We start from the raw sequence: 22,665 nt of genomic DNA, 5'->3' as shown, positions 1-22,665 counted from the left end.
TGTAGGGGTTAATTAAGGACAGAGTGTAGTTTAACTAGAAGTTTCTTTGCTATAGCTGGTTTATTGCATTCTTAACATGACTTAAACCTAGATTGCCAGGTGTTAATGTTACTATGGTTATACTGACCTCTAGGGGTTTAACTTTCCATCACAGAGAGTCTTTATCTTCTCCTTTAATTCCAGAACAGTGATGGAAGCTTCCTGTTTAGCTTGTGCCAAGTCAACCCATAGCTTTTTCACTTCTCTAGCATCTCTCAGTTTCTGTAAACACAAGAAAAAATATGGCATTAAAACAGACCCCTGGGGAAAGAAAACGTACACACCTGGTATTAGAGTTGTGTTCAGTTCAATTTGCAAATAGCATCAACTTAGATGCAAGGGCACCTTCAGGAGGCTGAAGAAAGGCCTGTGTAAAACATGCAGACTCTTTGAGGTCTGTCATTTATAAAAAATGGAGAAAATACTGTAACATTTATATTGGGTATAAATGATTATATTATGAGTCACGTTCTTCTTGCTTCACTCATCAGACTCGTCCCTCTGAAGTCAGTTATAGCCCCTAACTTGTTTTTCAAAAATTTTTCTTTCCCAAAATGGGTAAGAGACAAAACAATTGTCAGGGCTAAGGCATTTACCAGCATTTTTCCCTAGCAACTCAAATTTTTTCCAGAGATGGTGAGTTGTATGCAAAAACCTGGCAAAAACCTCAAATAAAAGTTTGGTTGCTTTAAGCAATGTCAGTGTTGTTGTTTTTTAACAACAAAATATTTTTGTGCTCTCACAAATATGAAACAACTGTTCAAAAAAAATTAAAATGTTGCATTCCGTAGTCTTGATTAGGGAATTTTGGTGTATTGGAAACAAGCTTTAATCTAATTACAGAAGCTATTGAGCACATGCAACAAATGATTTCAACAAAAGCTTACTACATTTTTTTATCGTGGTGCACTGGCATAACTAGTCGAACAACGTATTCCATTAATTAAAACATCAGCCATATGAAGAAGAAGATAGAAATTTGACAGAGAAATATCTATTTTCTACCCCTCAGCTACTTCTGCACTAGAATATATTATTTTCCTTTCTTATATTAAGAAAATAAAAGTTTGCTCAAACTTTCCAAAAAGTTTACTTTCAAGCAGAGATGAAGGTGAAAGTTTTGAAAAGTTATGAGTCTGAAAACCATGGTTCTAATGGAAATACTCAGACAATGGCTGTCACTATAATTATTGCTGTCACTAGTCCCCCAGCTATAATCACAACAACACAGTCTATCAGGGTCAAAAACATACTGTCTAAATTTGGAAATATATGCTGGCTTCATGCCCTAAATGGAACTCCCCCATTACTGCTTTTGCTGCATCTGGAATTGCCAGATAATCAGGAAATCCGTAGGTGGGGAGTGGGAAATCCTATATTTCTAATCTGATTTGATAAGGAATTCCACTGTGGAAAATCATAAAAAGGGCCTTCCATTGATAGGTACAACAAAGAAAATAAATAACAGATTTAAAGTGACAATGAATTGTTGAGTTGTATCTGGAGCTTCTGCCTCTTTACTCTTATATCACAACCTTGCGGCATTATCTTCTTTGATTAGGTTTCTTTTTGTGGCTTAACAAATGTGCAACTCAGTTCAGTTCTGTATTTTGTCTTATCACCACACTGTAAACAAGCTGCTACTTTTTAGTTTTTTGTTCCTCTTTATTATTATTTAAAAATATAAAAAAATAAAAATAAGAACTCTGGTGGTGCTTCAGCACATTTTGTCTTATTGCAAAATTCTCCTCTTAAATACCTTAGTATTTATCAGGAGTAAATCTATGGAGGTAAATGGATTTACACCAGTGTAAAATTGGCATAAGAGGAGAATCAGGCCCATGGTTATAGAATTAAGATTGAACATGAACTTGGCCAGTCTAATCATCATCATAAAATACACAAGAGACCCATTCTGTGCAATTTGGTTGCTTTGAAATATGCAGATAACTTGAACTGAATGGGCAACCAGCAATAGGTATGAAACTGGAATTATATGAACCGCTGATATTTGCAGATAAGGTAATAGTCTGGGGCCTCCCGCTTCCTATGCAGTTCCCAATTCACAGAGAGCCCTCTGTGAGTTCCCAGAAAAGGGACAAATGTGCCATAAGGAATGGTGCCACTAAGGAAGTGAGTTCCCTCCACATGGAGTTGGGGAGATCCATGTGCAGAAGGTCCCTGTAGTCGGCCATCTCTCAGCCTGGGCTCAGCCATCATCTCTTCATGTCTCTTACCCCTGGGTTTTCTCCAAACCCCTGCTCCTGGGCAAACTCACTGTTCCCTGCAGGAATTGGGCTCATTCCCAGGGTTCTTTGTGAGTCTAATTATCACCTGTGGCAAGCTTCACCTCTTTAAGCTCCCCTTCTCCAAGCAGAGTATGCTCTGCAGGTGTGCCTAATTGGCACAGCCTGAGTGCAGGGATGCTGGTTAGGTTTGCTGTCAGTGGGATGGTCATATGTCCTGCTACAGTCCCATGTGTATAATATGAGGGACACAGAGCCTTAGCTTCTGGTTTGTATCACAAGCGACAATAAACACAGGAATAAACAATTGGGGCTCAGTCCTACAGGAGTTCCATATGTTAGAGAGCTAACAGGATCAGGTCCTATATATAAAAAAAATCTAAAAAAGCCTTTCCTCATCAAAAGGCTGAAAAAGTAGAGAGCAGTACAAATGCAGACCACTTAGAATTTCCTTGATTTTTTTTTAAACTCTTGTCTGTAAACATAGGAGGAATTTAGCCAGTAGTTCTAAACATATCCTGTTGCTAGGTGCAGTCTAAAACCAAATCCCAGAGCTGCCTCAGTTCATATTAGAGTTAGCAGTGCACTGACACAGCTTAATGAGCAGCTAGGAAGCTGTTCTCCACTCCAGTTCCATTTTCCCTAGGGCAGAGAGCTACCTGAAATGCTATACGAAGCAATTTTGTAGTTTCCCAGCCCCGCCTTTATAAGCATGAGTTATAAGTTGCCCAAAAAACCAAACACACAAAAGGTGAACTTAAGTGAGTGACAGGATGAAAAAAAACAAAAGATTTGAATACACATAATGTACCTGTTATAGCTGGTTGTGAATTTTCTGACAAAACAGAGTTTCAGCAGAATATGCCAATTCTTTGAACCTGAAATGTTTCCCAGAAACAGCTTAAATTTGACAAACTTTTCTCAAATCACAGGTGACGAGGATGGTAGAATCCTTTCTGGTTTCCTGGCAGGCTCTTAGGGATGCCAGGGTTTCCCGGGTCCGTGACACTGGGGCTACCCTGCCACGTGGATTGCCATGGGCCAGGGATCCCATGGCTTACAGACTCCAAGGCCAGCTGGATTCCTGAGTTGCACAACTCTGGAGTGGAAGCACTGGCAGCTGCAAAGTTAAATTGAATGAACAGCTATGGTGAAACTGAAAAGCATCATGTCAATTTCATACTGCAGCTGCTGGGATCTGGCAGAGCATATATAGTTTCAGAAACACTGATGCCAAATGCCTGAGGGCCTGGTTCTGCCCAGAACTCTGCAGGATCCCCTTGCAGGAATCCAGGCTGCTGTTACAGCTCATAGCGATGTGATAAAGCAACTCAGACCAGACTTGGAATTTGTCCACAACATTGAGTTTGAGATCTTTACTTTATGAAGAGCACCATGGATTCTCTAACAACCATACCTGGCCAGGAACTTTATAAAGCAAAATTTAGCATTGTGATGCCTCCTTGCATAATATAGGGACTACGTTTTAGTACTGATTCAAAAGGGTCTGTTCTACTTATGTATATTTATTAGGACAATCTCCATGGTATCAGATAGTGCCACCTACTTTACCGCATCATCGATGTATAGATTGTGTCTATGCTAGCCAAGTTTCCCAAGATTTCTGTCCATTGTGACTACTGGTAAAGATCCACAAGTGTTAGCAATGGTGGAAATGTTAATATAGACTAGAAGTTCGTGGTTACCAGCATTTTAGCCATCATGTCTTTAACTTGGAGTACTTTATAACTCACACACACAATCCTCTCCCACCCCTTCAAAAAAAGAAGGGGTCTCCTCATATTTCTTAGCTAAGATCTAATAAATAGAGGATTCTCTAGAGTGAGCTCTCAGATTCCTAAGAGGTTTTTTGTTTGCAAAATATACCTCAGTATATTGACCATGAATAACAAACTAAATTATGTCAAAATAAAAATGAACAAATTGCATTTTGTGATGTATTAGCCTCTTTTTAAAAAGTTAGTTTATCACTAGTGTGGCTAATTCACAAAACCAACTAATTGACAATGGGTCTCTTGGTCAGTAGCATTAGCAAGGTCATTCTGTAGAAACTAAGCATGGGGTTTACTGTGTTTTCTTTTACATTACAGGGACAAAAAGATATGTCATTATATAAAGTTATCTTCCCAAACAGTGCATGTTCCATTTATAAATAAATGCCTGATTAATGGCCAGACTGCAATAACCTTACTCACATTGAGTATAACCTTATTGCTTGCACAGTCCTAACCATTTCAAGGGGCCTACTAGAAGAGGAAGGCACTACTCAGTGGAAGTTAGGGTATCTCAGTCTGTCCCAATATAGGGTGTTATGCTTCCTCATTCCTACTGATTTCACCCCTATTTCAATGGAAATTGAGGGTGCTCAGAAGCCTCACAAGATTGGGCCCCAAATGACTGGTGGTTAGAGCTCCATGTCTGTCACAGAGGTTGCGGAAGTCACGGATTCAGCTGATGTGGCTGACCCTGGGGCCCTAGGGCCAGCTGCACTGGATGCTGCTTGGACAGTTCTGGGCAGCTGGCCCCGGGGGTGGCCAGAGCAGCCGCTGCTTGGTGGCCCTTGGCAGCTGGCCCCCCGTCCCATCCCCCAGCAGCCGTCCCCCTGGTCCCCCCAGAGCAGCGCCCACCCCCTCAGTCACCCCCCGCCGCCCCCCCACTAAGATTTAGTCAGGGGTAATAGTACAAGTCATGGACAGGTTACGGGCAGTGAATTTTTGTTTATTGCCCGTGACCTGTTCATGACTTTCACTAAAAATACCCATGACTAAATCATAGCCCTACTTGTGGTTCATTCCTTTTACTATAAGGGCAATACACAACTAGCATGTTTAAATGTATGTATTGGAATCTTTGTGAATAAAAACACTTACATTGGCTGTTTGTGAGAAATCACTACCTTTCCACAAGTAAACAAATGGCAACTTGTATTGTGGTTATTTTCAATTGATGTTGTATAAATACGGAAAACAGTTTGATTTTGTCATTTCACTTGCTTTGTTTTATTACACCATGGCTATGCCTATGATCACAGAGGGCCCGATTCATCTCTAGGCTAACTATGGAATCAGTGGAATTACAATATGAAAGCATATGGCCCAGAAAATTCAATATTTGCATGGCCAATATGCTACCTCAGATTATGATCTCACAAGTTAAGAAGAGGCCAATCTAAGCATTACTCAGATGGAAGATCTACAACCTCCCTTCTCCCCCGCTTCCCAGTACTAGCAATGTTGGTAATGGTGATTCAGTAGAGAATATCCTTTCATCTAAGGAAGTACTGAACCAATGTTCTACCACAATGCTAGGTGCCTTCAATGAGACATAAATCTGAGATCCTGACCATTACTACAACAAGGTCCTGGTCTACAATTGGGACTCCTAAGTAAATAATAATAATAATTAGAAGTGACTGAAGATTCCATGGCACATTTCATGATAATAGAAGGGTTAGTTCCAACATCCTAGCCACATTTCAGTTTAGTTAATATATAGTTCCTTACCTAAATTCCCCATGCAGATTCACCTAGATAGGGTAATCCTTCCTTCCGCTTCTAAACTGTTAAACAACTGCTATGTTCCACACCAAATGCAACTGCATTTAAATGGCAGGTGAGATTTCTCTTGTATCTATTTGGCAAGATTCTCAGTTCTAAGAGCAGGATCTCACTCCTTTTTAAAAGCACGTTGAGTACCTTTGGTTTGAAAGGTCTGAAAGGTTTGAATAATTATCCCATATCAATTCATACTAGCTTGATAATAACTCTGTATTTGCACTGCATAATGAAATTACATAATAAAAGCAAAGATGCAACACTCATGCATAGTGTTCTTTATATTACATAGGGTCAAATCCTATATTCAGTGCATAGGTGAATTAGACTGGCTAACCTAGTGAGGAGGGCTTTAAACTAGGTTCAACGGGGACAGGTGAGCAAAGCCCACAGGTAAGTGGGGAACATGGAGACCTGGGAGATGGGTCAGAAATAGGAGGGAGCGTGGGCCATAATGGCAGAGAGAAAGGAGGTTCAGGGCAAAACTGAGAGGCAAGATCAAATCGGTATCTTAGATGCCTATATACGAATGCGAGAAGTATGAGTAATAAGCCGGAAGAACTGGAAGTACTAATAAATAAATACAACTATGACATTGTTGGCATCACCAAAACTTGGTGGGATAATACACGATTGGAATGTTGGTGTGGATGGGTACAGCTTGCTCAGGAAGGATAGAGGGGGGAAAAAGGGAGGAGGTGTTGCCTCATATATTAAAAATGTACACGCTTGGACTGAGGTGAAGATGGACATAGACAGAAGCGTTGAAAGTCTCTGGGTTAGGGCGAAAGGGGTTAAAAACAAGGGTGATGTCATGCTAGGAGTCTACTACAGGCCACCTAACCAGGTGGAAGAGGTGGATGAGGGTTTTTATAAACAACTAACAAAATCATCCAAAGCCCAAGATTTGGTGGTGATGGGGGATTTCAACTATGTGGATATAAGTTGGGAAAATAACACAGCAGGGCACAGACCATCCAATAAGTTCTTGGACTGCATTGGAGACCACTTTTTATTTCAGAAGGTTGAAAAAGCTACTAGGGGGGAAGCTGTTCTAGACTTGATTTTAACAAATAGGGAGGAACTCGTTGAGAATTTGAAAGTAGAAGGCTGCTTGGCTGAAAGTGATCATGAACTCAGAGTTCTAAGGAAGGGGAGAAGGAAATACAGCAAAATAGAGACAATGGATTTCAGGAAGGTGGATTTTGGCAAGCTCAGAAAGCTGATAGGTAAGGTCCCATGGGAATCAAGACTGAGGGGAAAAACAACTGAGGAGAGTTGCAGTTTTTCAAAGGGACACTATTAAGGGCCAAAAAGCAAGCTATTCTGCTGGGTAGAAAAGATAGAAAATGCGGCAAAAGACCACATTGGCTTAACCACAAGATCTTGCATGATCTAAAAAATAAAAAGGAGTCATATAGAAAATGGAAACTAGGACAAATTACAAAGGATGAATATAGGCAAACAACACAGGAATGCAGGGGCAAGATTAGAAAGGCAAAGGCACAAAATGAGCTCAAACTAGCTACAGGAATAAAGGTAAACAAGATGACTTTTTATCAATACATTAGAAGCAAGAGGAAGACCAAGGACAGGGTAGGCCCACTGCTCAGTGGGGAGGGAGAAACAGTAACAGGAAACTTGGAAATGGCAGAGATGCTTAATGACTTCTTTGTTTCGGTTTTCACCGAGAAGTCTGAAGGAATGCCTAACATAGTGCATGCTAATGGGAAGGGGGTAGGTTTAGAAGATAAAATAAAAAAAGAACAAGTTAAAAAAGCACTTAGAAAAGTTAGATGCCTGCAAGTCACCAGGGCCTGATGAAATGCATCCTAGAATACTCAAGGAGCTAATAGAGGAGGTATCTGAGCCTCTAGCTATTATCTTTGGAAAATCATGGGAGATAGGAGAGATTCCAGAAGACTGGAAAAGGGCAAATATAGTGCCCATCTATAAAAAGGGAAATAAAAACAACCCAGGAAACTACAGACCAGTTAGTTTAACTTCTGTGCCAGGGAAGATAATGGAGCAAGTAATTAAGGAAATCATCTGCAAACACTTGGAAGGTGGTAAGGGATAGGGAATAGCCAGCATGGATTTGTAAAGAACAAATCATGTCAAACCAGTCTGATAGCTTTCTTTGATAGGATAACGAGTCTTGTGGATAAGGGAGAAGCGGTCGATGTGGTATACCTAGACTTTAGTAAGGCATTTGATATGGTCTCACATGATATTCTTGTCGCTAAACTAGGCAAATACAACTTAGATGGGGCTACTGTAAGGTGGGTGCATAACTGGCTGGATAACCATACTCAGAGAGTAGTTATTAATGGTTCCCAATCCTGCTGGAAAGGTATAACAAGTGGGGTTCTGCAGGGGTCTCTTTTGGGACCGGCTCTGTTCAATATCTTCATCAACGACTTAGATATTGGCATAGAAAGTACGCTTATTAAGTTTGCAGATGATACCAAACTGGGAGGGATTGCAACTGCTTTGGAGGTTAGGGTCATAATTCAACATGATCTGGACAAATTGGAGAAATGGTCTGAGGTAAACAGGATGAAGTTTAACAAAGACAAATGCAAAGTGCTCCACATAGGAATCAACAATCAGTTTCACACCTACAGAATGGGAAGAGACTGTCTAGGAAGGAGTACGGCAGAAAGGAATCTAGGGGTTATAGTGGACCACAAGCTAAATATGAGTCAACAGTGTGATGCTGTTGCAAAAAAAGCAAACATGATTCTGGGATGCATTAACAGGTGTGTTGTGAACAAGACACGAGAAGTCATTCTTCCACTCTACCCTGCGCTGGTTAGGCTTCAACTGGAGTAGTGTGTCCAGTTCTGGGCACCGCATTTCAAGAAAGATGTGGCGAAATTGGAGAGGGTCCAGAGAAGAGCAACAGAATGATTAAGAACATGACCTATGAAGGAAGGCTGAAAGAATTGGGTTTGTCTAGTTTGGAAAAGAGAAGACTGAGAGGGAATATGATAGCAGTTTTCAGGGATCTAAAAGGGTGTCATAAGGAGGAGGGAGAAAACTTGTTCACCTTAGCCTCTAAGGATAGAACAAGAAGCAATGGGCTTAAACTGCAGCAAGGGAGGTCTAGGTTGGACATTAGGAAAAAGTTCCTAACTGTCAGGGTGTTTAAACACTGGAATAAATTGCCTAGGGAGGTTGTGGAATCTCCATCTCTGGAGATATTTAAGAGTAGGTTAGATAAATGTCTATCCAGGATGGTCTAGACAGTATTGGGTCCTGCCATGAGGGCAGGGGACTGGACTCGATGACCTCTCGAGGTCCCTTCCAGTCCTAGAATCTATGAATCTATGAATAAATGGGCCGTGCACAGGGTAGTGGTGGTGGTCTGTGATGGTAACAGGTGGAAGGAATATTTCTCCTCAAGCTACAAAGTAGCACTACTACTCTGTAGTCACTATTGCAGTTTCAGGGCTGCAACAGCTTTCACATCTTTTGAACTCCCGCTGCTATGACCCATCTACCATGCTAAGACCAGACCCACCAGCCATGCCCCAGCTCCTTCAACATCCCCAACATACTTCAATGGAGGGACCACCCATGGAGCTATGCTCCAGAGAATGCAACAGATGTGTATATATTGTGCAAACTGCCTATATTCCTCTCACCACACTTCCCCATGCCGCAGAACTGCCAGCCGCCCTGCAAATGGGTGTTTGGACAAGATTAGCCACATATAGATTAACGTGAGCTATGAAACACAGTTATGCTTTGAAGATAAATTTTAAAAGGTGTTTATGTTTCACGAGGCAGGGCACATTATCTTTCCTGATTCTGCAGATAAGAAGGTCAATCAAATATGCAATATTCCCAAATGAAAAACAAGTAAAGCTGCATTCTCAATTTTATCAATACTTAAAAAATAAAAACAAAAAACCCATCTTCCAAACCCAATCAATCAGTTACCCCCATAAAATGATGGTAGTACTTCTTTCATATACCACCATATAACACATCAAAGCTCTGTGATCAACAGCAATCAATAGAGTCATAAACTGCTTTTATTCACCCCAATATTATGTGATTCACCTTTATAACTTGCTGCCACTTGCACTTAACCTTTGATTTCGCTACTGGAATATTCTCTGCAACATTTGCCAAAATAAACAATTCAAGTACAGCACAATCCTTTCCCATATCAGTTTACATTTTCACTCATTGAAACACATACTCCCTTTACTTTTACACAGGCCATTTCCTGTTTCCTCTTGCTGGTCAAGAGAGCCAACAAACTTTGGTAAGCTTGCTATGTTCTATTAAATTAATACAATTATCTTCATTATCAGATTCCTTCCCCCATTAAAAAAAAAAGTTGGGGTCAGGTCTGTAATGAAAGGGCAGATTTTTTAAAAATGAGATGTTTCATGCATTCCCATAAGCTAAGCCTCTGACTCCATCTATCCACACACATGGGGAAAGGAGGACTAAAAACCTGCATTTTCATCTCCAGAAAATGCAGGCCTTAGCTACTACTAGTATTAGCCTCATGGGGTATGTCTACACTGCACATTAAGCTCGGGCTATGATTCAGGTTTGAGCCAAAGCCCCACTTCCATCCACACCTGCTAGACGAGTGGGTCAGAGCCCAAATCCCACTGTGACTCAGAACTTAGTCCTGTCATTTTGCAGTGTGGATGCAAGTCAAGCTGCAGACCTGAGTCCAGTGGCAGATTAGCCACTGGGTCAATGTGGCCACGTGCCCAGGGGCCCCCGCCAATTGGGCACCCCCATACGCTCAGCCCGCCCGGCGATCCTGCCGGGGAATGGGGTCAGGGCATGGAGGCTTGAGCATCAGCTACTCTGCAGCAGCGCCAGAGGGGCCTGCAGGTGGAAGGGGTGGGGAAGGGCCCCCCCCCCCCAATTGCTCTGGCTCAGGGCCCCACAAAACTGTAATCCACCTCTGCCTGAGTCAGAAGGTCTATGTAGTGCAGCATGGAAACGTTAGCATGGCTGAGAGATGTGGCTCAAGCATAGACTTGGAGACAGAGTCCAGAAGCTTGGGTCCCACAGACTCGGGCTTAGTTTGCAGTGCAGACTCTCTGCAGGCCAGCCATTGAGGGACAAACACCACACACTCGCATACATGACAAACTAAGCCACTCAGGCACAGAAAATGAGGCCTAAAACCAACATCCTCGTCTCCCTCACCCTAAACACAACTGACACTCTCAAAATTCATAGTGAATCTGGACTAGCACAAAATTTCACACAAGATTGGACCATTCTCAAAGAAAGGAAATGAATGTGAAAACCTCCATTTTAAAAGTTTTTGAATTTCATTTTCAATTTTTCATATATGTCAGTTGTATATGTTGATACCCAAATGATGAACCCAAGCCCAGTTTGCTAGAGACTGGATGTATCAAGTTTTTATTGATGTTTTCTGTGTTATCAATGTTCAGTGTTAATAAGAAGCTTCTTGTTAAGGGAGTGGGAGAGAGCTGAGGCTCTGTCTTTCTCCAAGCTACACAATAAGTATTAAATCATTTTTGTCATGGTATCTGTGAAGGAATCTGTTGGCTTCTTTTGTTCCTCTTGCTTCCAAAGAGGTTTTTTCTATGAACGTAGCTTATTGAATGGTACGTGACATTGCAACAGGACTTGTCCTTGTAAAATATCTGTGAAAGGGAACCTTCCTCCTTCCCCCTTTCCACCCCCACGTAAACAGTAGCACAGCTTAGGAGGAGTGGATGGCTCAGAAAATTGGTAGTGGAACATAGAGCTTTCCACCCCCAAAGCCCCCAAACTTGGAACTGCACATGGACAGGGAGCTTACTGGGTTTTTGTTAAAACAAACAAACAAACAAACAAAGGTGGAGTGGTGGAATGCTGAAAAAGTAAGAGAAAGAAAAAATTATTGCTATATCATTCTAAAGGTGTGTCAGTGCTACTAAATAACTTTAGTAATGCACATTTAACTGACTAGGGGCCTTAACTATGGGGTTCTTTAAATAAAATATCCTTAATTTAAATGTCAGAGAAAAAAACCCACGGATATATATGTACAAAAATATGGAATAGTTATAACTTTAAACCAACTTAACTGACTTTATTCCGTCCCTCTCCAAGAGCTATGCAGCATGATGGAATTAACATTTCCAGCTTTGTCCATTTTTTAAAATGTAAGAGCAAACCTTTCAAGAGAAATATGTGAAAGATGTGTATTGTTTTCATGCACACAAATACCTGAACAAGTTTTGCTGAAACTAGAGTAGTCACTAACTTGTGAATTGTGTTTATGCATACAAATGAGTAGCTGGATTTTTTTTTTGGTATTGTTCATTCCTGAGTGGTTTAGGTCCACTTAAAAATACACTATCAGGTATTTTAATCCTAAAAGATGTATAAAGACTTTTCTAAATTACACAGCACAGCAATGTGTACTAGAGGAGTAGGATTTCTAAAGCACAGCGATGTGTTGGTCACTAACTGGTGGATGTAGACCTTGCTACAGCAAACTAGAAGTTCCCTAGTGTGCATTAACACTACATTAATGTGGTCTAGAGAACTTTCAGTTTGCACCAACAGGGTCTAGATGGGCCAGTTAGTGCCAAATGTGTTGGTGTGCTTTAGGAAAAAAAAAAAATTGAGATATCCCATCTCCTAGAACTGGAAGGGACCTTGAAAGGTCATCAAGTCCAGCCCCCTGCCTTCACTAACTGACCAAGTATTGATTTTGCCCCAGATTCCCAAGTGGCCCTCTCAAGGATTGAACTCACAACCCTGGGTTTAGCAGGCCAATGCTCAAACCACTGAGCTATCCCTCCCCCCCAAATCACACCCCTCTCGTGTCTATGGCCATGCCCTGTAGACAAGCTGTAAGAAAAGGTTTGATGCAATCCAATATTAACAGAAATGCCTTTATGACATTTTTGAAGGGTCAATGAGAACAGCTTTTGTCTGGATACTTACGGTATGGTACTACAATAAAAGACCAGAAAGTAGAGCTATTTGCTGATAAAAAAATGAAAATAGTTTAGTTGAAAAGAAATGTAACCAAGAGCAAAAATAGTGAAAAGTATATTTGATTCTGAAATTTGTCAATCTAAAATTACCTTAGTGACATAGGAAATGATATTTTAATATTATTTTAATCTGTCGGTGACTCTATTAGTAGAGATGAAAAACAAACCATGTAACAGATTATACACCATACTTTACGATTATGCACAATACAGGCTGCATATTATGCTTGCCTTATTTCTGTAAGTAGTCCACTGACTTCAGTTAAACTGCTCATGTGAGTAAGGTAAGCAAGATTTAATCTTGGCATGAAGCAGAATTGTATATTTTTTGCTTACATAACTTGATTCAAGAGAATTTGCCTGTATATTATATTTTTAATATTTATATTATAATTGTATTTTCAATATTTAAACAAACAAACATTTGGCACTAGGAGAAATATTTGAATAAGGATCAAAGTGACTAAAATCTTTTCTGGATGGCCTCATTTGACTTATTCCAAATGTAATGCCCCAGTTATATGTTTTCCCTTGTGAGCCTTCTGAAAAAATGCCTGAATGCAAATGTCTGTAGAAGAATTGAAAAAAGAAAAGGGATCATGTCTGTTTATTTTACCCTGAGGAGTGTTAAATAGTGGTACCATGCTGGCAAGTCCTGAACCCTTTTCTCTCTTTCCCATCATTATTTTGCATTTTGTGGCACCTGCTGACTCAGTCAGCTGCCAGAATCACTGCTGGCACCACATTGTACAAAACAACAAAGAAAACAAATGCACGAGAACGTTGGCTTGTCTGTCTGATACACTGAATACACAAAGAACAGCAATACTGTCTGCACCCTGCCAATAGCTAAAGCATCTCACTGAAGCATGACAATTTCTCTCTCTAATTTAAAGGTGTACTGCTAAGAGGCTGGGGAAGGGTGCATATATGTCCTTTCCTTGTAATATACAAATCAAAGATTTTCCCCTTACTCCTCCAGTGGAGGGCATTCTGGGTTTTTTCCCCACAATAGTAATATTAAGTCATAGTTTTCATTTCTAATATATGTAGATAGTAAGCTTTTCAGAGTGGGGACCCACAGTTACTACAATGATGAGTAAGGCTAAGATTTTGTCATGGATATTTTTAGTAAAAGTCAGAGACAGGTCATGGGCAGTAAAGAAAAATTCACAGAATCCTGTGACCCGTCCCTGACTTCTACTAAAAATATCCATGATATTACCCATGATAAAATGGGACAGTGCTGGGCAGCTGTGGGGTGGCTATGAGCTCCGGGGCCCCCACCACACATAAGAGCTTGGACCTCCAGGTTGCCTCCGTCACCCATGGCAGCAGCCAGGGAGCTGTGGGGTACCCCTGCTGCCTATGGCGGCTTGGAGCTTGGGGGTCTGCTGCCTAAGGCAGTGGGGGTATTTCACAGCTCCCTGCCACTGCGGGAGGTGGCGGGACCCTGCAGCTCCTAGCCACTGGGGCTGAAGTAACAGATTCCGAGACTTCCACAACCTCCATGACAAAATCATAGCTTTAATGAGGAGCGCAGTATAAGAACTTATTCAGGCCAGATATCTGTTTGTTATGTGTTTGTACAGAACATAGCAGAATGGGGCTCTGATCCATGACTAGGGCCTCTAGGCACTACCATAATAGAAATAATTAACAACAGTTTTAGTTTCTACTGGGAAACTCTTTGGAGGCCTGTAGAACTAGCGTGAGACAGGGATATCCCGTTACGATGAGCAGATGTTTTCCCAGTAGAGGGAGACGATGTGAAGTCTATGTTTAAATCTTTGGTGTTTTGTATTAAAATCAATGTAACGGAGTTTCTGTCCAAAACACAATCAAAATAAAGATTGTCTCTGGGTGAAATTGACTCCGAGTGCAGAGAACCTGCCCTATGTCCTAGTGCATTGTCTAAGCCCTGCTTAAGCATTTAACTCAGGGTTTTAATGGGGCTTAGATTGCACCACTTAAGGGCCTATGGACAAAGTTTAATAAGTACCATCAGAATTGGCAAGAGAGAAGACACGGAACTTTTTATTAAGTGCAGGAGTAGTTAGCTAACTGCATAGTCTTTTTGAAAGCCCTAATTCACATGGGTCATGTACAGCAGTTCAGTACAGCTATTAACAGTCACTCCCATATAAGTGATATGATAGTTATGCTTACAACAATACCATCTGCACTGGGTGAATTTCAGCCCCTGGGAGAGATGAGAAACCTGAAGCTCCAGTTTCAATCTATTGAGATGTCACTGTCCCACTCTAGTTCTTTGGTCCTCCAGCAAAAGCAGGAAGATCTGGTATTTCTGAAGTGAAAACACTTTTAAAGCACAACAAAATTGAAGCCACCTTTACACATTGTACAGAAATATAGCAAATATCTAATTTTTCTGGTAATGGCTGTTCATCTTTCTTTGCATTTTAGACAAATAATAATCTGCATGAGCAAGCACATAATGGGTGGCTATAGAAATGCAAGTGGACCCCTAAAATCTGCTGAGAACAATGCCTGGTGTATAAATATGTTAGTTTTGATCCATAAGGCCCTGACTCAGTGTGTGCATAACTTAAACAGATTCATAGTCCCATTGAAGTCAATGAGATTGCACATATGCTTAGGTACCTGGCTGAATCAGGGTCTGAAGGGTTTTGACCCAGGATATTTGAAAGACCATCTCTTTTATCATGCAATATGGCAGTTATCATCCTCTGAGGTGCTTGATCTAATAGTCCCATATAATTTAATTGGAAAGGGCTGGCCTACGGGGTGTTTTTGGCAAAGGAACCCAGCTCTAGCATTCTCTTTCCATCTCAGCTCAGCAGAGTCCGGATTGAATCAGAACATTTTGCAAGACCCACCTGTTTGTCCAGCCCTTCCCCTGTTGGAGGAGAGGGGAGAATGACATGGAGACTGGATACTAGGAGTGGATATGTTATTTTATGAGTTCTGGTTTTTAGATCCAACAACAAAAGCACTCATATAAATAAAACTCAGGTATTTTTAGCACCTACTTACACTCCTTGCTTACTCTCCTTGCTGGAAAATAGGGACAAATTTTTTTAACGTAAACGAGCTCCTTGTTATGGAGTTTGTGATGTAACTGGTTTAAACAGCCTGGAGTGGCCAGTGGAGAACAAAATAATTACAATCAAGGCTGGTCTAAAAAGTGTTTTATGTTTTTCTACCTCATACATGTAGTGTGAAAGCTTGTTCTCATGAGTAGTGTTTGGAGAAAAAAATGGTTTAATATAGTTCCAGGCCATTTATTGTTTGGAGGGGAGGAAAGGAAGAGAGTATGGTGGCAAAGAAATGGTGGGTTAGTCCCTGCCAAAAACACCCTCCCTCCGCCCATATCAGCCAACCAAAAGCCCTGAAAGAGACTACAGTGTGCAGTATATTGGATCTGATAACAATTTTAAGGTTTCACAATGTGGAAACAATACATTAGCAAAGAAAGCACAACCCATCTTGGCAGCCAGCAACCATTAGCAAAAATAGTCACTATGTAAACAGCAATAAAACTAACAGTAGCTTAAATTACAAAGTAAAATCAGCAGGATGGAGGATAATATTGGAGGGAAAGTAGTTCATAGCAAAAATCTAACTGAACAAAACCAGAAAATATTGAATATAAAAATACCTAGCAACAAAAATCAAAGTGCACTTTCCCAAATATGTTTGTACAACTGTTTTCTGACAATTTGCCTACTGTGGTGCAGTAAAAATGCACTTAGGACCTAGTCCTGAAGCCCTTCAGGCAGGTTAGTAGCCATATTGACTTCAGTGTAGGATTACCCACATCCTGAAGGGCTGCAGATGAGCCCCAAAGCCTTTTCACAAGAGAACAAAGGAGGAAAGGCAGTTTCACATGGTGACCTTTCCCTTGCTTGTCAGTGGTTGGCAATTGGGAAAGCTGACAGGACACCAATCATGCAGCATTTCCTCCAGGGATTTAAAAAAAAACAAAAAATTGTGACCAAAGGCTCCATGCACCATAAATACTTAGTTATGCTGCAGAATGTTAAGCCCAAATGGTAGGACAAGGCCTCCAGCGTTTAGGTGGCAAAGCTGCACTGAATTTGGTGGCAAACTGGCAAATTGTGTGGGAATGTAAAGGAAATTCAAAATCATTTGCTAAGCTTTGTGGCTCATAAGGAAGGGGAGGGGAACAGGCAATGCCAGAAGGAGCAGGAGCACTGTCTTGAGGGCTGACTGCCTTCTACTGCTGCAGAGGTTGCTGTGGAATAACTGCTCTAAGGGGCATAGGTGAGAACTTGTTTTCAGAGCTTATTTTCAGGGTTCTAATATAATCAGAAGAACAAGAGGAAAGATGTTTCAGTAGTTAGGAAGCTAACCTGGGAGTCAGAAGACTTGGGTTTAAATCTGCTCTGCCACAGACCTCCTGTGTGACTCAGATTCCAAGGCCAGAAGGGACCCTTGTGATCTGTCAGATGAGGATAACAGTGCTTCCCTACTTCATAGAGTGGATATGAGAATTAACACATTAAAGATTGCAAGTTGCCCAGATATTTCAGTAATGGGGACTGTGACAGATATAGCAACCCCTTGTAATAGCTTTGGAGTCCATTGTTTTAAATGAATGGTTTGTGTGTGATTGTGTTCTATTCCTTGGGGAGTACTACCTAACTAAGAACAGTGGGTGATTGTGGCAGTCTGTACCATTTTGTTCACAACTTTCACAGAATTATGACACATTTTGTACAAAGTTTGCCTTGTGAGGTATCATTTGAAAACTCAAACTGCTGAACAATATTGTCCTGGTAAAATGTGTGTACCAATGTTGTATGTAAAGTTATCAGATTTCACTGTAACACATTCCAGAGTTAGAAAGGCAGACCCAAACCAGTTTTCAGAGACAAAGGCATCCCCGCCAGCTCTTAATAGATTGGCCATTTAAGCAGGTGACATTCTCTGGCAGGGGGGAGGCGTGAACAAGAAATTTACATTTCATCACAGGATGGTTCAAATCTCACATCCACAAGAGACAGTTTGTCACTGTGACACAGCAAGAGTTTCTAAAACAAGAAATTGAATTATAAAGAGGGGAGAAGAATGCTTGACCTCACTCTCCTCCGTCATCTCTGCTCATGACATCAACAATCCTTAAAGAACTGACCTTGTGGGTGGTGGGAGGGTGTTCTGGCTAAAGCAAGCCAGTACAAACTGCTGTAAAATTATGGCGAGAAACCTTTTGCTTTTAAGTTACACATTTAGTTTGCATTTTATCTTTTTATTTTCTTTGTAACCAACCGTGACCTTTATGTGTCATTACTTGTAGTCACTTAAAATCTCTCTTTCAGTAGTTAATAAACTTGTTTCATCATTTTATCTAACCAGTGTGTTTGGATTAAAGTGTGTGGGAAATTCCATTTGGAATAACAAAGCTGGTGCCTATCATTTTCTATTGATGAAATGGACTTTATATGAGCTTACATTGTTGATCAAGGTACTGGTAATACAAGGTACACATTTCTGGGGCAAAGTCTGGGACTAGAGAGTCTGCTGGTGTTCTTCTGCAGAGTAGTTCATGAGCGGCTAGCTAGTGGTACTCAGTACTGCGTAGCTGGAAGCAAATCACATACTAGAGGCTGTGTGTTAACTGGCCAGGAGTGGCTGTTCACCAGTAAAGCAGTGTAAAAGGCATCCCAGGCTGGAGAATTGGGGAGACAACTATTCAGCAGTCCATATTGCACCCTGGGCAATGTCACAGTGATGATTAAAACAAATCACCCAGGTTGTAAACACTCCCCACCCCTAGAGGTATCACTTCCCGGGGAGGCTCACATATACTAGTTCAAACTGGATTCTCCAATGCTCACCAAAGAAAGGACTGTTGGATAAATAGGCTGAGTTTAAACTGACTCAGGGACTTCTTTCTGATCCAGCAAATAGACAGGACCTTGTGTCCATGGAGGAATAGAGGGACAATCCTCGCAGAGGAGTTGGAAGGACTCAACCTATTAGGGACTCATAAGACTGGTACATGACTTCTGGTAAGTGTATAGGAACTTTTATTGAGGTTTTTATATGTTTTTTCTGTAATGCTTGTACCTTAAGAATAAATGAAGCCCACCACAGTAGCATTTAAACTTCATAAAGGGGAACTACACAAAAATGAGGAAGCTAATTAAAGAGAAATTAAAATGTACAGTCACAAAAGTGACATGCCTGCAAGCTGCATGGAAACTTTTAAAAACAGCATAATAGATCTCAAATCAAATGTATAACCCCAAATTAAAAAAAAAACACATAGCAAAAGAATCAAAAAAGTGCCACCCTGACTAAACAAGAAGGAAGAGGCTAAAGGCAAAAAGGCGTCCTGTAAAATTGGAAGTTAAGTCCTACTGAGAAATATAGAAAGAAGCATAAACTCTGGTAAGTCAAGTGTAAAAGTATAATTAGGAAGGTCAAAAAAGAACTTGAAGAGAAACTAGCCAAAGACTCAAAACATTTAGCTGTTAGTTTTTAAGTACTCCAGAACCAGGAAGCCTGCCAAATAATCAGTGGGGCCACTGGACGCTTGAGTGCTAACGGAGCACTCAAGGAAGATAAAGCCATTGAGGAGATGCTAAATGAATCCCATGCACCAGTCTTCACTGCAGAGGATGTGAGGGAAGTTTCCACACATGAGCCATTCTTTTTAGGTGACAAATCTGAGGAACTGTCCCAGATTGAGGAGTCAATAGAGGAGGTTTTGGAACAAACTGGTAAATTAAACAGTAATAAGTCACCAGGACCAGATGGTATTAACCCAAGAGTTCTGAAGGAACTCAAATATGAAATTGCAGAGCTACTACCTGTGGCATGTAACCTATCATTTAAATCAACTCTGTACCAAATGACTGGAGAATAGTTAATGTGACACCAATTTTTTAAGAAGGCTCCAAAGGCAATCCTAGAAATTACAGGCTTGTGAGTCTAACTTCAGTACCAGGCAAAATTGGTTGAAACAATAGTAAAGAACAGAATTATTGGACACATAGATGAACACCATTTGTTGGGGAAGCATCAACACGGCTTTTTTTAAAGGGAAATTATGCTTAATCAATCTATTAGAATTCTTTAAGGGGGTCAACAAGCATATGGACAAGGGTGATCCAGTGTATATAGTGTACTTGGAATTTCAGAAAGCCTTTGACAAGGTCCCTCACCAAAGTATCTTAAGCAAAGTAAGCTGTCATGGGATAAGAGGGAAGGTCCTCTCATGGATTGGTAAAAGATAGGAAACCAAGAGAATGAATAAATGGTCAGTTTTCTGAATAGACAGTAGTGTCCCCCAGGGGTCTGTACTGGGACCAGTTCTGTTCAACATATTCATAAATGATCAGGGGAAAGAGGTAAAACAGTGAGGTGGCAAAATTTGCAGAAGATACAAAACTACTCAAGATAGTTAAGTCCAAAGCAGACTGTGAAGTGTTACAAAGGGATCTCACAAAACTGGGTGACTGGACAACAAAATGGCAGATGAAATTCAATATTGATAAATGCAAAATAATGCACATTGGAAAATATAATCCCAGCTATACATACAAAATGATGGGATCTAAATTAGCGGTTACTCCTCAAGAAAGATCTTGGAGTCATTGTGGATAGTTCTCTGTAAACATTTTCTCAAGATGCAATGGCAGTCAAAAAAGCTAACAGAATATTAGGAACCATAAGGAAAGTGATAGTTAATAAGACATTAAATATCATAATGCTACTATATCAAGTCAAGGTACATCCACACCTTGAATACTGCACGCAGTTCTGGTCACGCCATCTCAAAAAAGATACATTAGAACTGGAAAGCATACAGAGAATGACAACAAAAATGATTAAGGATATGGACCAGTTTCCATATGAGGAGAGATTAAAAGGACTGGGGCTTGTCAGCTTGGAAAAGAGACAACTAAGGGGAGATATGATAGAGGCCTATAAAATCATGAATAGTGTGGAGAAAGTGAATAGGGAAGCGTTATTTACCCTTTCACATAACACAAGAACCAAGGGTCACCCAATGAAATTAATAGGCAACAGGTTTTAAACAAACAAAAGGAGGTACTACTTCACACAATGAACAGTCGGCCTGTAGAACTCGTGGCCAGAGGATGTTGTGAAGGCCAAAACTATAACTGGGTTCAAAAAAGAATTAGATAAGTTCATGGAGGATAGGTCCATCAATGGCTATTAGTCAAAATGGTCAGAGATGCAACCCCATGCTCTGAGTGTCCCTAGACTCTGACTGCCAGAAGCTGGCAGTGGATGACAGGGGATGGATCACTTGATGATTCCCTGTTCTTTTCATTCCCTCTGGGGCACCTGGCATTGACCACTGCTGGAAGCCAGGGAACTGACCTAGATGAATCATTGATCTGTCCCAGTATGGCCATTTTTATGTTCTCATAAAGAGAGCCGGGGGGGGAATAGCTCAGTGATTTGAGCATTGGCCTGCTAAACCCAGGGTTATGAGCTCAATCCTTGAGGGGGTCACTTAGGGATCTACGGCAAAAATAAGTATTGGGTCCTGCTAGTGAAGGCAGGGGGCTGGACTCGATGACCTTTCAAGGTCCCTTCCAGTTCTAGGAGATAGGATATCTCCATTAATTTATTTATTTATTTAATTTAACTTATAACTGTGGGCAATACACTAGTCATAGCCTCTGGAGAGAAAGCGAAGCACGGGTGCTGGCCTTTTAGGCAGACTGGCTTGCTGGGGGTATCGTAATGTAGATCAGGAAGCTGTGCAAACTTTAAAACTCCTGCTCAGGAGAGAGTGAAATGTATTTTCGCCAAGGAGAGGTGACAACTGGGAACTAAAAACCTTTAAGTAGATGCCCTTGAGGGACCATGAAGGGTTGAAAACAGGTGCAGTTACCCTGAAACTGTGACAGGGATCAGGTACATACTTAGATTAAACTTAACTAGAACAGTAGATGAACTAAATTATCACAATAGTATTTATCTAGTTATTGCTTTCATTATGTGAGGTAAGAAATGTAGCATATTTAGACTCAGTTTTTAAGAGCTTATTTATGAAAGACAGTTTTTCAAGATAGCCTAGGGCCACAGCTATGATTGGTGTCAGCAACTAGAGTAGCTATTATCTCCTTTAACTTTGATGGTATTATCACAAGTTATTTTCCATCAGAAGTCAAAAGAGCACACTTATCTAACCTCAAACAGCTTTGGACCCTTTTAACGATGAATGGCCTAACATGAAAGTCAGCTGGCTTCTCCACCAGGGCATTTAGTTTAAAAGGTTGCTGATCCTTAAGACACAGGTGGAGTTTCTGACTTTTCCTTTATGAGGAACAGTTAGTCCCTTCAGCAATTTCACAATTAATAGGGATAGCATTCTTTGTGCAGCTTGGGGTTACCTCCTTAATGACTTAATTGAAACATTGCTAGAGGGTTGAACAAGGTCAAAGAAGGCTGCTGCCAGGGGAGAGAGAGAGAGAGAGGGAGAGAGAGACACCAGCATGCATGAGGTATCTGCAACATGTCTGGGATTAACTATTTTGCGACAGGGGCAAAAGGATTTCTGAAATGTTCTGCAAAAGAACATAATATATAATTATAAAATATTACTAATAAAAGCCATGTCAACTAATATAAATAAGTAAAAGCAAACAAAGAAATGTACAGAAAAAGGGCAGTTTTTGTTCAGTGGTCAGAGAGTGCCCTTAGAGATGTGCTTCTTTACATGGTAAGGAGAAAGTTTCTACAGCACTACAGTATGTTATTTTCACAAGACTGCACTTACTTATTTTTAAAGTAAGCATTGTGCTTCAT

The 22,665-nt window shown here is 40.8% G+C and overlaps 1 long non-coding RNA gene across 1 annotated transcript in view; it reads right to left on the bottom strand.

The window, feature by feature from the left end:
• LOC117879519 overlaps positions 1-22,665 on the bottom strand; it is a 149,743-nt gene that overhangs the window by 102,863 nt on the left and 24,215 nt on the right. The window contains exon 2 of the long non-coding RNA XR_004646289.1: positions 128-261. This is a non-coding gene — a long non-coding RNA (uncharacterized LOC117879519). The remainder of the gene's footprint in view (positions 1-127; positions 262-22,665) is intronic.

Source organism: Trachemys scripta, chromosome 6 (assembly GCF_013100865.1).
Source record: "Trachemys scripta elegans isolate TJP31775 chromosome 6, CAS_Tse_1.0, whole genome shotgun sequence".
Lineage (NCBI taxonomy): Eukaryota > Metazoa > Chordata > Testudines > Emydidae > Trachemys > Trachemys scripta.
The sequence above is the reverse complement of the archived record's forward strand: the minus strand, read 5'-3'. Positions and strand labels throughout refer to the sequence as shown.